The sequence below is a fragment of the Pan paniscus genome, chromosome 1, assembly GCF_029289425.2.
Source record: "Pan paniscus chromosome 1, NHGRI_mPanPan1-v2.0_pri, whole genome shotgun sequence".
Taxonomy (NCBI): domain Eukaryota; kingdom Metazoa; phylum Chordata; class Mammalia; order Primates; family Hominidae; genus Pan; species Pan paniscus.
Genome location: NC_073249.2, coordinates 15,401,087 through 15,414,400, shown reverse-complemented (window position 1 = coordinate 15,414,400; position 13,314 = coordinate 15,401,087).

Below are 13,314 nucleotides of genomic sequence, written 5' to 3'. Positions count from 1 at the left end.
GAAGGAGAAAGAAAACTGACCTTCTCTGTTTGTGAGTCTAACTATGTTAATATGCATAAAGCCTCCAGTACTGAGTCTGTGGTTTGCTGTTACTATTATGAATGCTATCCATTGTCAAACTTACCTAGAACTTCATTCTGCTACTGAAGACCTCTGTAATCTTTTGCTCAACTCTCTGTCCCCGTTATCCTAAGTTACCTGTGATTTCCTCAAGGTACTTTTTCCCTCACATCTCAGCACTATGGATACACTGCTCCCTTTGCTGAGAATTCCCCACCCCACCTCTTCTGACCACCCCCATCTCCCCTGACCCCCACCTTGCAGTCAGCCTTCAGGACTCAGCTCAGGCCTTAGCTTCCCCCAAGAGTCACAGTGCCTCCTACCCCAGCAAAAGTTATGTATCTCTCTTTCATGATTCCTCAGCAGTGTGTACTTTCTTCTATCAGGACATTCATTCATTTGTTCACTCATTCATTCATTTAACAAACACTTACTGAGTGGCTGCCACGTACCAGACACTGAATTATCTGTCCGCCTGCCCCTGAAGAGCGTCTTATCCAACTGGCATATAGTCTGCACTTTGTAAGTGATGGTTAAATGAAAAAATGCCTTCCCAAAGAGGTACTGCCCCTAAAATGGACTTTCTGGGCTCCTTTTTTAAACCATCAAGATCCTTTTAGGGAATTCTAACATACTCTGCAGTCTAATTTGAGTATAAAAAAAGAGGGATCTTCCTTAGTAGAAAATAGATGAGAAAGTGATAACATAACCTGGACATTCTATTTTCTTCCTGAGAGAAAAAAGTTACTTATCAATTTCACCAAATTAGTGTAGATGGTATTTCCTAGGAACCTATTGTTTAAAAACAAACAAACAAAAGGCTTCCCTGCTGCTGCTCTCACTGGAAAACTCTTTCCAGTTGTTAGACTTCAGGAGATGTTTCCTGGTTGCTGATCTGACAAGAGACATCAGAAAGAACCGCATCAATCAGAGAGTTTGTGTCCTGCTCTACACACACACATACATTCACACCTCCCTTTCTCTACGACGCTTCTCTCCAAAGGTGCTTGCTGGATTCCACATCAGAATCCATACCCCCACCCCCACCCCAGGAAAGGGTAATTGGACACATTGCCCTTCTTGAGGCCTGTGTGTCTCTGGATGCTCTGCCCTAAAACTCCTTAACCGGATGATACAGCCCTGTATCATCTTGCTGTCAGCTCTTGATGTGCCCTGGAATTTCCAGGAATGAAGGGCACTCCGATGGAGAGTGATGTCCTTCCAGTCCTATGACCTAGTTCTTTTCCAGTTCACTTAGTATTTTTGCAGAACAGGTGCCAAGATGGATGCATGCTATGTCCTCCCCAGTCAAATTGTGAGCATCTTCGAAGATGCCAAGTGCTGAGGACCGGGTATATGTTAGCTAACTTGTGCTCCCTCTAGTGGCACTGCGGGAGCATAACACAGATGTTCAGATAATGCCATAGGGGATGACAGCTATTCCGCATCCTAGTGAGTTAGGATGGACATGCTTTAAATGGCCAGTTATTTAAGATTTCAGAGTCAATGGTAGGAAAACCATACCATGTCATTTAACAGTAAAAACAGTCAAATTTGGAGTTCAACTTTCTTGGTTTTTTTTTTAATTATTTCACTTTTTAAAAATAGAGGTCACAATTTGAACATAATATAAATGGGAATGCAAAATTCTAATTTATGCCCTTGGGTCTGAGTTGGTCATTGATCCAGAATAGAGGATAATATAACATGCTTATATCACGTGCTTTTGAACTAAGTGCAACAAGGCAGAAGTAAGTGGTAATTTTCAGCATTCAAACAAAGTGAATGCACATCACGTGTGAATGGAGATGTTGAAATGTGTGTTCTGTCCAACCTGGCACTAAAGTTCTGCATAAGGCTTTTGATGTTTTTTGTCTCTCCCTCCACATACCAGATGCTGCAGAATCCACATTGCCTCCAAGGCAGCCCAGCCATGTGTCCTTGATGCTTCACGAACAATCATAAATTAGCAAGGCCGGCAGTGGCTTCCGTGACATAAGGTGGCACACTTTATGGGCTCTGCCCTCCTCGCTTCAGTGTTATTTATTCAGCTCCATATACTGTGCACCGCTTGCTCCTTTTATTACTCAGCAGAGGTTTGTAAATACATAAACTCTTCCCCAAGCCATTTTCTGAAACAGATGACTGGCTGAGTGGCATGTCCTTTGTCAGAGTTTGCACAGTGCTCACACTGCCTTGACAACAGCCATATTTCCTTATGTTCTAAGTCCTTCCTTAAATGTCTTGTGCAGGGGTCAGTCTTTTAAGATACTTTCTAAGGACTCGAGTCATGTAATTGGTCAAATGCATTGGGATATGTGACCAGATAACCAAAATGCATTTCTTAAAATCAAGCAAAACAAACAAACAAAAACAAAGAAACAAAAACACTCCAACCAATAATAACAACAACAAAAGCAGTTTTTAGAAATTGGATGTAAGGGCCAGGCGCAGTGGCTCAAACCTGTAATCCCAGCACTTTGGGAGGCCAAGGCGGGTGGATCACAAGGTCAGGAGATCGAAACCATCTGGCCAACATGGTGAAACCCCGTCTCTACAAAAATATAAAAATTAGCTAGGCATGGTGGCGCTTGCCTGTAATCCCAGCTACTCAAGAGGCTGAGGCAGGAGAATCACTTTTACCTGGGAGGCAGAGATTGCAGTGAGCCCAGATCGCGCCACAGCACTCCAGCCTGGTGACAGAGCGAGACTCTGTCTCAAAAAAAAAAAAAAGAAAGAAAGAAAAAAAGAAAAGAAAAAAGAAACTGGACATAAGACAGAGTGCCAGGGAGGGACAGTTCAGTGCAGATAAAAGGACACTGGCAGTCTGGATGAGAGGCCCTGTCTTCGTAAGTCCCGAAATGCTCAGAGCAGAACCCCTTTCCTCACCTGGTGACTCCAGAGCTCCCACACTCAGCCCTTCTCTAACGCAGGAAGTAAAATTAGGTCCGAACAGAAGACAGCAAGAGTTGCTTTATTTAACTATTCATCTTGTTCTCAGCCAGCTTCTCCTGCCCTCCAACATTCACCTCCAATGTTGTTTCTGTTTTTTCTGTAAACTTTGTTGGGGACATCGGGGACTGAGAGAGCCCAGGCACAGTCTAGGGAGTCCTAAGTCTATGGAAATGTTATAAAATTTGTTAAAAGCTTTTATTTACAAAGAGTCAGTGACCTCAGTAATTTCACAAAATATTTTGACAAAAATAAAATAAAATAAAAACCCAAACTGGTGTCACTTTGTACAAGAGAAAGTTTTAGACTCACTTGGTTATGTTCTAAGACTTTCTAGGATCAGTGGTGTCAGTGCTCTCATATTCAAACCCAAACATGAAGGTACTGAAGGAACATATCTCAAAATAATAAAAGCCACCTATGACAAACCCACAGCCAACATCATAGTGAACGGGCAAAAGCTGGAAGAATTCCCCTTGAAAATTGGCACAAAAAATATGTCCTCACTCACCACTCCTATTCAACATAGTATTGGAAGTCCTTGTCAGGGCAACCAGGCAAGAGAAAGAACTAAAGACATCTAAGTGGAAAGAGAGGGAGTCAAACTATTCCTGTTTGCAGATGACATGATCCTATATCTAGAAAACCCCATAGTCTCAGCCCAAGAGCTTCTTAAGCTGATGAACAACTTCAGCAAAGTCTCAGGATACTAAACCAATGTGCAGAAATCACTAACATTCCCATACACCAACAATAGTCAAGCCGAGAGCCAGATAAGTAATGCAATCCCATTCACAATTGCCACAAAAAGAACAAATAACTAGAAATACAGCTAACCAGGGACGTAAAAGATCTCTAGGAGAACTACAAAACACTGCTCAAAGAAACCAGAGATGACACAAACAAATGGAAATACATTTCATGCTCACAGATAGGAAGAATCAATATCTTTAAAATAGCCATACAGCCCAAAGCAATTAATAAATTCAATGCTATTCTTATAAAACTATCATTGAGATTCTTCACAGAAGTAGAAAAAACTATTTTAAAATTCATATGGAACCAAAAAAAAAGACCCCAAATAGCCAAGGCAATACTAAGGAAAAAGAACAAAGCTAGAGGCATCACCTTAGTGAACTTCAAACTATATTACAGGGCTACAGTAAATAAAACAGCATGTACTGGTAGAAGAACAGATACATTGACCAATGGAATAGAATAGAGAATCCATAAATAAGGCCACACACCTACAACTATTTGATCTGACAAAAACAAGCAATGGGGAAAGGATTCCCTATTCAATAAATGGTGCTGGGATAGCTGGCTAGCCACATGTAGAAGATTGAAACTGCACCCCTTCCTCACTCCATATACAAAAATTAACTCAAGATGAAATATAGACTTAAATGTAAAACCAAAATTTAAAAACCCTGTAAGACAATCTAGGCAATACCATCCAGGGCATAGGAATGGGCAAAGATTTCATGACGAAGATGCCAAAAGCAATTGCAACAAAAGCAAAATTTGACAAATGGGATCTAATTAAACTGAAGAGCCTCTGCACAGCAAATGAAACTATCAGCAGATTAAAAAGACAACCTACAGAATGGGAAGAAATTTTTGCAAACTATGCATCTGACAAAGGTCTAATATCCAGCATCTAGAAGGAACTTAAACAAATTTACAAGAAAAAAAAACAACCTCATTAAAAAGTGGGCAAAGGATATGAACGAACACTTTTCAAAAGAAGACATACATGTGGCCAACAAGCATATGAAGAAAAGTTCAACATCATTGATCATTAGAGAAATGCAAATCAAAATCACAATGAGATACCATCTCACACCAGTCAGAATGGCAATCATTAAAAAGTAAATAAAACAACAGATGCTGGTGAGGTTGCAGAGAAAAAGGAATGCTTATTTACTGTTGTTTGGAGTGTAAATTAGTTCAACCATTGTGGAAGACAGTGTGGCAATTCCTCAAAGGCCTAAAGACAGAAATACCATTTGGCCCAGCAATCCCATTACTGGGTATATAGCCAAAGAAATATAAATCATTCTGTTGTAAAAACACATGCATGCATATGTTCATTGCAGCAGTATTCACAATAGCAAAGACAGAATCAATATAAATGCCCATCAGTGATAAACTGGATAAAGAAAATGTGGTACATGAACACCATAGAATACTATGCAGCCATAAAAAAGAATGAGATAATATCCTTTACAGGAACCTGGATGAAGCTGGAGGCCATTATCCTTCACAAACTAATGCAGGAATAGAAAACCAAATACAACTTGTTCTCAATTATAACTGGGAGCTAAATGATTAGAACACATGGACACATAGAGGGAAAGAATATATACTGGGGCTCACCAGCGAGTGGAGGGTGGGAGGAGGGAGAGGATCAGGAAAAAGAACTAATGGGTACTAGGCTTAATACCTGGGTGACAAAATTATCTGTAAAACAAACCCCCAGGACACAAGTTTACCTATATAACAAATCTGCATATGTACCCCTGAACTTAAATAAAAGTTAACAAACCCCACAAATCCCTACATGAAAAGACAGGGCTAATTAGCTAATTGGTAGTAATACTATTAGCAGTGTTTACTGAGTGCTTGTATCAGCCAGACACTGGTCTCAGAGCTTGAGATGCTTTAGCTCATTAAGTTAATTGGCCCATGAGTTGGGTACCATTACTGCCCTCCACCTTACAAACAGTGAACCTGAAGCAGAAAGAGTTTAACCTCAAGGTCACCCTGGTGGACATCTTGGATTTTGAATATAGGCTTTATGGTTCCATCTTGTATGCTTTGAAGCATCCCACTGCCCCTCTCACAGGATAAGGCAGGAATCACCCCCTTTGGTGTTGTGAGGACACTCAGGCCAGCCTGTGTTGCTATAGAGAAATACCTGAGGCTTCATGATTTATAAAGAAAATAGGTTTATTTTGTTCTTCAGGCTGTGCATGAAGCTTGGCACCAGTCTCTGCTTCTTCTGAGGACCTCAGGAAGTTGTAGCAGAAAAGGCAGGGAAGCTGGTGGGCCACATGATGAAGAAGGGAGCAAGAGAGAGGGGGATGGTCCCAGGCTGTTTTGAACAATCAGCTGTACCTTTTGGGGTGAACTGACTACACAGAAATTTATAGATGATCTTTCTTACTGTGAGAGTGGTTATGCACAAGGACTCTGTTCCCAGCTGAGCCATCACAGTACTTGCAGAGAGGCCAAACACTGGTACTCAAGGTTGTGTCTTTTTTAATGTCACACAGTCTCTGGTGTGGGTGAGGACTTAGTTGCCAAAGAGAGAAAATTTTTATTGAGTCTCTGATTGGCAACTTTACCAATAAGGACACTTGAAAGCATGTTTTTTAACCCTGTGGTTGAAATGGCCTAGACACACCATGTTTGCCTCTGTCCAGGGATGTGGTCTGTTGGGCAGGTTTCATGTTCTGCTTCACTGCCTTCCAGTTCTCTATCACCAGCCCATTAGCTTTTGTCAGCTGGAGGATCCACACGGATGCCCACACACTGGGCTTCCCAGATGAGCTGCCTTCAAAGGCTGCTGCTGCTGCCTTTAGAAATGTATGAGTCCCTTCTGTCATCCTTCCCAAGATGGTGCATGGCGAGGCCCGTGGTTGTTGTGAAAGGAATATGTAGAATGAATGGTTGGCAAGGCAGCATTCCTTACTCTCTCACCACTTCCAATAAATCACATTCACAGGATAGTTTCCACAATGAGAAATGGGAAATCATAGTTTCTCCAGCTTGCTTTTCTGTCTTAAGGAATGTTAGAGAGATGCTACTTGCAAAATGAAGTCGTCTCTTGGTGTCTACAGGGAATTCGTTCCAGGAGGAGGCTCAAGTCCCTTATGTAAAATGACATGGCATTTACATATAACCTACTCACATCCTTTTGTATACTTTAAATCATCTCTATATGACATAATACCAATACAATGTAAATGCTATGTAAATACTTGTTATATTGCATTTTTAATTTGTATTATTTTTTATTGTTATTAAAAAAATTTTTTTTTCTAATGTTTTTGACCTATGGTTGTTTGAATCCATGGCTGCAGAAACTGAGGATACGTAGGGCTGAGTATACTTAGGGTTACCTTAGGAAAATGTGCCTGGGGCACTTTCAACATAAGTGTTTATGATTTTGGAGGATTTACTTTTACCAGGCAAATTTAAACTGATCCATATCCCAGAGCCAATCAGAAGTTAAAGGAGGCCCAGAGAAAATCATAAGAAGAAAATCATAAGAAAAATGTGGGCCCCTTCCTGCCACGTAACTCTTCTGCATACTTCTCCTAGGGCCACCATCAGTGGTGGCTGTACCCAGAGGTGGGATCCCACCTGTGGCAGGGTCTTAAATCCCCTGCATCTGACTGCAGCCCTGTCCTGGGTTGCTTCATGGCCTTTGCCATCTTCCTTTCAAGACCTCATCTCACAGCTGGCATCAAAGAAAAGGTTTCCTTGCTTTTTTGGCCTTGCAAATGCTTCTCTCCCTGATATAGACACCCCTTCACTTTTCCTCACTGTTTCTAGGTTCTTTAGTCATCCCAAAGGGCAAGCCTGCTATGTGTTCAGGTGTAGCTTTGCCAGGGAGGTGCCTTTAGTTTAAGGGTCAAAGGCATAAAGGTCTACAGTAGGAGTTAATCTGGCTTGGATGCTGGGCAAAATTTCTTTTTTTTTCTTTACTATTTTTTTTTTTTAAGTACCAGGGTACATGTGTAGGATGTTCAGGTTTGTTACATAGGTAAACGTGTGCTATGGTGGTTTGCTGCACCTATCAACCCAGGCAAAATTTCATAGAGGGGCAATTTCTGGGTTTTCTAAAGCTGGCCAACTCTCCATGAATAGTTAAAGCTGGTTTAGGGTTCCAGACTCGTTCTTCCCAAGGGCTTCCCCGTGGTGCATGGGTTCCTAGAACTCTGTGATGTTCAACACTAAGTTCATACTTCAGGCTAAAAACATTTTCTATTAACCATTATTGCATCATAAAACCATAACAGCCATGGGCTAAAAGAGTGTTGAACAGGTCTGTGTAACCTGGTGACACTAAGATGAGACTGAGACCTTTAAAAATATTTAATAAAAAAAGACTGAAAAATAATTGGTCTAAACAAGGTGAAGCCCAATCTGAACCCAGAGTGGGGCCTCTAAGGCTGTTTCTGGTTTGGGGGTATGTTCCAAGGCTTGGTTATTGCATGATTGTTTTGTTGGAACCACAAAGCCATTCCAGAGCCCCTGGGTGTAGGTTCAAGTTTCTTGGAGGGATTGATTTTATGCTATTAATCATTCTGGAAAGAGATCACTCTTGTGCCAGAAAATGACTCTAGAGGCTGGTCTTAGACTAAAGGACAGGAAAAATGTCCTTTTTCTACGGCAGATAGAGTCACTGCTACAAAGGACTCATCATGGATATACCAGCATGCTTTCTAGCAATGAAAGAGTGGGCTGCTTCTCAGCATTATGAAGAGAAAGTAGAACAAAGAGACAGTCCAGGGGGAACTCTGAGATTGAGAGTCTTTGTCGCAAGTACAGACTTATCTTTGTATCATGAACTTCCCTTCCATCAGTTTTTGTTAGAGATTAAATCCAGGTCTCAGGCAGCTGCAGTAGATGAAAGAGAAAACCTTAGTCTTGTGATTTGCTGCTAACCTGGCTCTCCCAATCTCCAGCACTTGCCAATTTCTGTGGTGTAAATACTCCCACTACAGCCTATTTCAAGCTACCAATGGTTTAACATCTGGCTTCAGAATTCCTCATTACTTAACAATGTGTCCTTGTGAGCCAGCACATGCTGAGGAAACCACCTCCTCCTGACTCCCCCATCCAGGCCAGAATGGGCACAGCAGGGGTGTAGGTAGGGGACAGCTGTGTCCAGAGGGGCAGCCCCTCATGAAGTTCATTACCAGAGGAGGTAGCAGAATTGGTCTGGGGTTAGTATCAGGGGAACCTGCCCCAATAATTTAACGTTATTTCACGCAGGTTCTTTTCTATTTCCCTAAGAGTTGGACGGTCTGAGAAATAAAGGGAAAGAGTACAAAAGACAGAAATTTTAAAGTTGGGTATCTGGGGGAGACATCACATGTCAGCAGGTTCCATGATGCCCCCCAAGCCGCAAAAACAGCAAGTTTTTATTAGTGATTTTCAAAGGGAGGGAGTGTCCGAATAGGGTGTGGGTCACAGAGATCACATGCTTCACAAGGTAATAAAATATTACAAGGCAGGCCGGGCGCGGTGGCTCACGCCTGTAATCCCAGCACTTTGGGAGGCCGAGGCGGGCGGATCACGAGGTCAGGAGATCGAGACCATCCTGGCTAACACGGTGAAACCCCGTCTCTACTAAAAATACAAAAAAATTAGCCGGGCGTGGTGGCGGGCACCTGTAGTCCCAGCTACTCGGGAGGCTGAGGCAGGAGAATGGCGTGAACCCGGGAGGCGGAGCTTGCAGTGAGCTGAGATCGCGCCACTGCACTCCAGCCTGGGCGACAGAGCGAGACTCCGTCTCAAAAAAAATATATATATATATATTACAAGGCAAATTGAGGCAGGGCAAGATCACAGGACCGGGGCAAAATTAAAAATACTAATGAAGTTTCATGTCCCACTGGGCATGCATTGTCATTGATAACATCTTATCAGGAGACAGGGTTTGAGAGCAGACAACTGGTCTGACCAAAATTTATTAGGCGGGAATTTCCTTGTCCTAATAAGCCTGGGAGCGCTACAGGAGACCAGGGCTTATTTCTTCCCTTATCTGCAACTGTAAAAGACAGACATTCCCAGAGTGGCCATTTCAGAGGCCTATCCCTAGGAACGCATTCTCTTTCTCAGGGCTGTTCCTTGCTGAGAAAAAGAATTCAGCGATATTTCTCCTATTTGCTTTTGAAAGAAGAGAACTATGGTTCTGTTCTGCCTGGTTCTCAGGCAGCCAGACTTAATGGTTATCTCCCTTGTTCCCTGAACATCACTGTTATCCTGTTCTTTTTTCAAGGTGCCCAGATTTCATATTGTTTAAACACACATGCTTTACGAAAAATTTGTGCAGTTAACGCAATCATCACAGGGTCCTGAGGCAACATACATCCTCAGCTTACGAAGATGATGGGATTAAGAGATTAAAGTAAAGACAGGCATAGGAAATCACAAGAGTATTGATTGGGGGAAGTGATAAATGTCCATGAAATCTTCACAGTTTATGTTCAGAGATTGCAATAAAGACAGGCGTAAGAAATTACAAAAGTATTAATTTGGAGAACTAATAAATGTCCATGAAATCTTCACAATTTATATTCTTCTGCCATGGCTTCAGCTGGTCCCTCCATTCAGGGTCCCTGTCTTCCCACAACAGGTTAGGAAGCTGGAACAGGTCACGGTTTGGGCAGCAAAGCTGTCGTGTGCTGATAACCTTGAAATCTGGGCCATATTCAGTGTTGAGCTAGAGTTGGCCCATACAGATTCCTGAGTGCTGATTGGTAAGTATCTTCAGGAATTCTGCCAACTTGTGCATGTCACATGAATCACTTGAAATAAACCATGGTGGAGGTACTTACTGATACTGGGAAATGGTCAAAAGCTAGACATACAAAGCCTTTTATTTTTTTGGAAATAGTTTTTTGTTGTTGTTTTTTTCCTATCAGGCTAGTTTTGGTTGCTGGAAAAGGTGACTTCACAGGTATCAGAGTGAGATAAATACAAGACAAACACAAAGAATCTCTCACACTTCCATTATCTCATTTAATCCCTGCAACAATCTTGTCAGATACCCAGAATGAGTATTAACTTCCCCATTTTATCATACAAATTACCAAGGAACAGTGAAGGGGGAAAAAAGAGGAAAGAATACAGAAACTATTTGTAAAGATTACTATTTGTAAAGAATACAGAGACTATTATAAAGAAGGGTCAGTGATGAGTTCAAGTGATAGGAGGGAAACAGTTCCCACAGAGCTGGTGACATGCAATGAGAATGAAAGTGGTCTGAGACGTGAAGGGATGGAATGAGAAATGACTTACTGGGAACTATGTCAGCCTGAAAGCTCTGAAAGAAATTCTACAGCCTTGTTTGTGAAGCCTCATGGAATAGAAAGGTAGATTCATGCATTGGAGCTCTGCATTTCCAATATGTAGTACAAAATTGTGGTGCACAGCCTGGATGAATCAGGTGGTTACCCAATGAGCTTAAAAAGTGAGCCAAGTCTCCCAGCAGTCTCCTTCCACCTTTTTTCACTTAAAGAGGGCTCTGTCTTGATTTCCTGGGAGCAGACCTTGTGTTCTCTGTGGTCTGCCCTGTCCACAGGAGACCAGAGGACAGCTTGAGGGAGAAGGGGAGGTGGGGATCTGCTTGCTTCATGACTGGGACTGAGAGCAGGCTGTCAGTCCACCGATTTTTGCAAATCATTCTAAAGCTTCATTAATACAGAACCCAATTCTCTGGAATTGTAGGATAATTCAGCCAGATTTACAGAGGTTTGCCTTTTTAACCACGTGACTCTACAGATGTAAGCAAGATTGTGATGGGAAAATTTTACATAAGAACATATTTTAAAGAACATCAGTGACTCATATTCCCGTAAAAACAAGAGCGTGCTGACACCTTCATGAAAACAGGCTCAGCAACCTAGATAACTCGAAAGCTCCTGTTATTGTAAATACATGGAAGTAATAAAATGTCCGTTAAAATTGGTCTGCAATTCAAATTCCCACAACTCCTAGCTGGTTCTTATCTTTTCAGACTCAGTTCAATTTAATAATTAGATATTGGAAACAAAAGAGCCATCCCCCTCACCACACACACACACAAGAGCTAACAAACAAATGATACTTATTTGACTCCTTTCCCTCAAGTGACGATGAACACGTCTTAAAACCTCTTCTCGTCTTTGATGTGGAATTACTGTTTTTCCCCAAGCATCTTTAATTCTTCATTTGTAAAATAGAAAAAACAATTTATGATTGCTCAGAAAACAATTATAATTTTTAAAAACTTGTAGAGCGTATCTGGAAGAGTATTTTAATCTATGAAAGTACTGACTCGTTATAGATAATGTCTGAGAAAACAAACACTTTTCTCCTTTTGAGGGAGAGTGTCTCACGATAAATAATCCTGGCTAGGGTTTGATCTCATGTGAGCTCCTAAGGGAACTGAGAGGAAAGAGAATTTAATCTTTATTCATGATCCTCTTTATTTCTCTGAGAGAAAAAAAAAAAGTAAGATGAACTGAAATGGTTCCAGTCTTTTGGAAATGTTCCAATGAAATGAGTTAAGAGAGCAACAATTATGTTGAGCACAGAGGATTTTTTGCTTAAAAGTTCTATAATTTTCACCTGGAGGGGAACAGGGGTGTCAAACATCTATTGAAGAAATTTGTGATAATGTTTGTTCACAGAAGTTCAGAATTAGAGCAGTAATGGGTAAATGGCCTCCCAGCATTAGAGACAAGAGGGATGACAGGCTGACTGGTCTGACAGACCCTCTCCAGGATTCATCTCATGCCCCATTCCTCATATATGAGAGTCCACATCAGTGACGAAGCTGCCATAATGAATGAATTGTCTACCACAGAATTTCTGGTCTCACAATCACTGGCATCACCAAAAACCTGGGAAGGGGCCAGACTCATTTCATTTCAGTTGGTAATATAGATAGAGCAGCCCTTATTTCTCCAGACACCAATACCATTATTATAAAATATTTCCTAAGGGCGCAAGGACTTCCTGCCACTTTGCTAAATTATTTTCCAGCAGAGTTCCTTAAGGTTTCTGTGTTCTGGCTATACTCTATTTTATGGGAGTTCACATTCTACCAGAGTTTCTTGTCTTCTCCTAGAGAGTATTTCTCTCACAAAGATGCTCACAGTCTTGTTTTCTGATTTCAGTAGGAAAGCTGGAACATAGTGCTAGGATTGATAATGAGAACTGCTTGGCTTTGTTTGAGATGCACCCCTTCCTCCAGCACCCTCAGCACACTTGCTAACTAAATCAGTATCTGGTCTCATAGTGGCTTTCCTGACATCTCAGTAGAACAGCTGTTCTTCTTTCTGGGATCTTCCGCGTGATTCTGGAAAAGTGAAATCAGGGCACTTTGGCAGATCCGTCCCACTTCTCAGGTCTGATGGCCCAGTCTTGGGCTGTGAATGATGAGGACTCCACTAAGTTTCTCTTGTGTGTGTCCAGTCACTAGCTTATTTCAAACATTTCTTGGTCATCACATTTACCCAGTGGAAGAGGAGGAGAAGGGGAGCCATGAACACCTGAGCTGAGCTGAAGTGCTTCCTG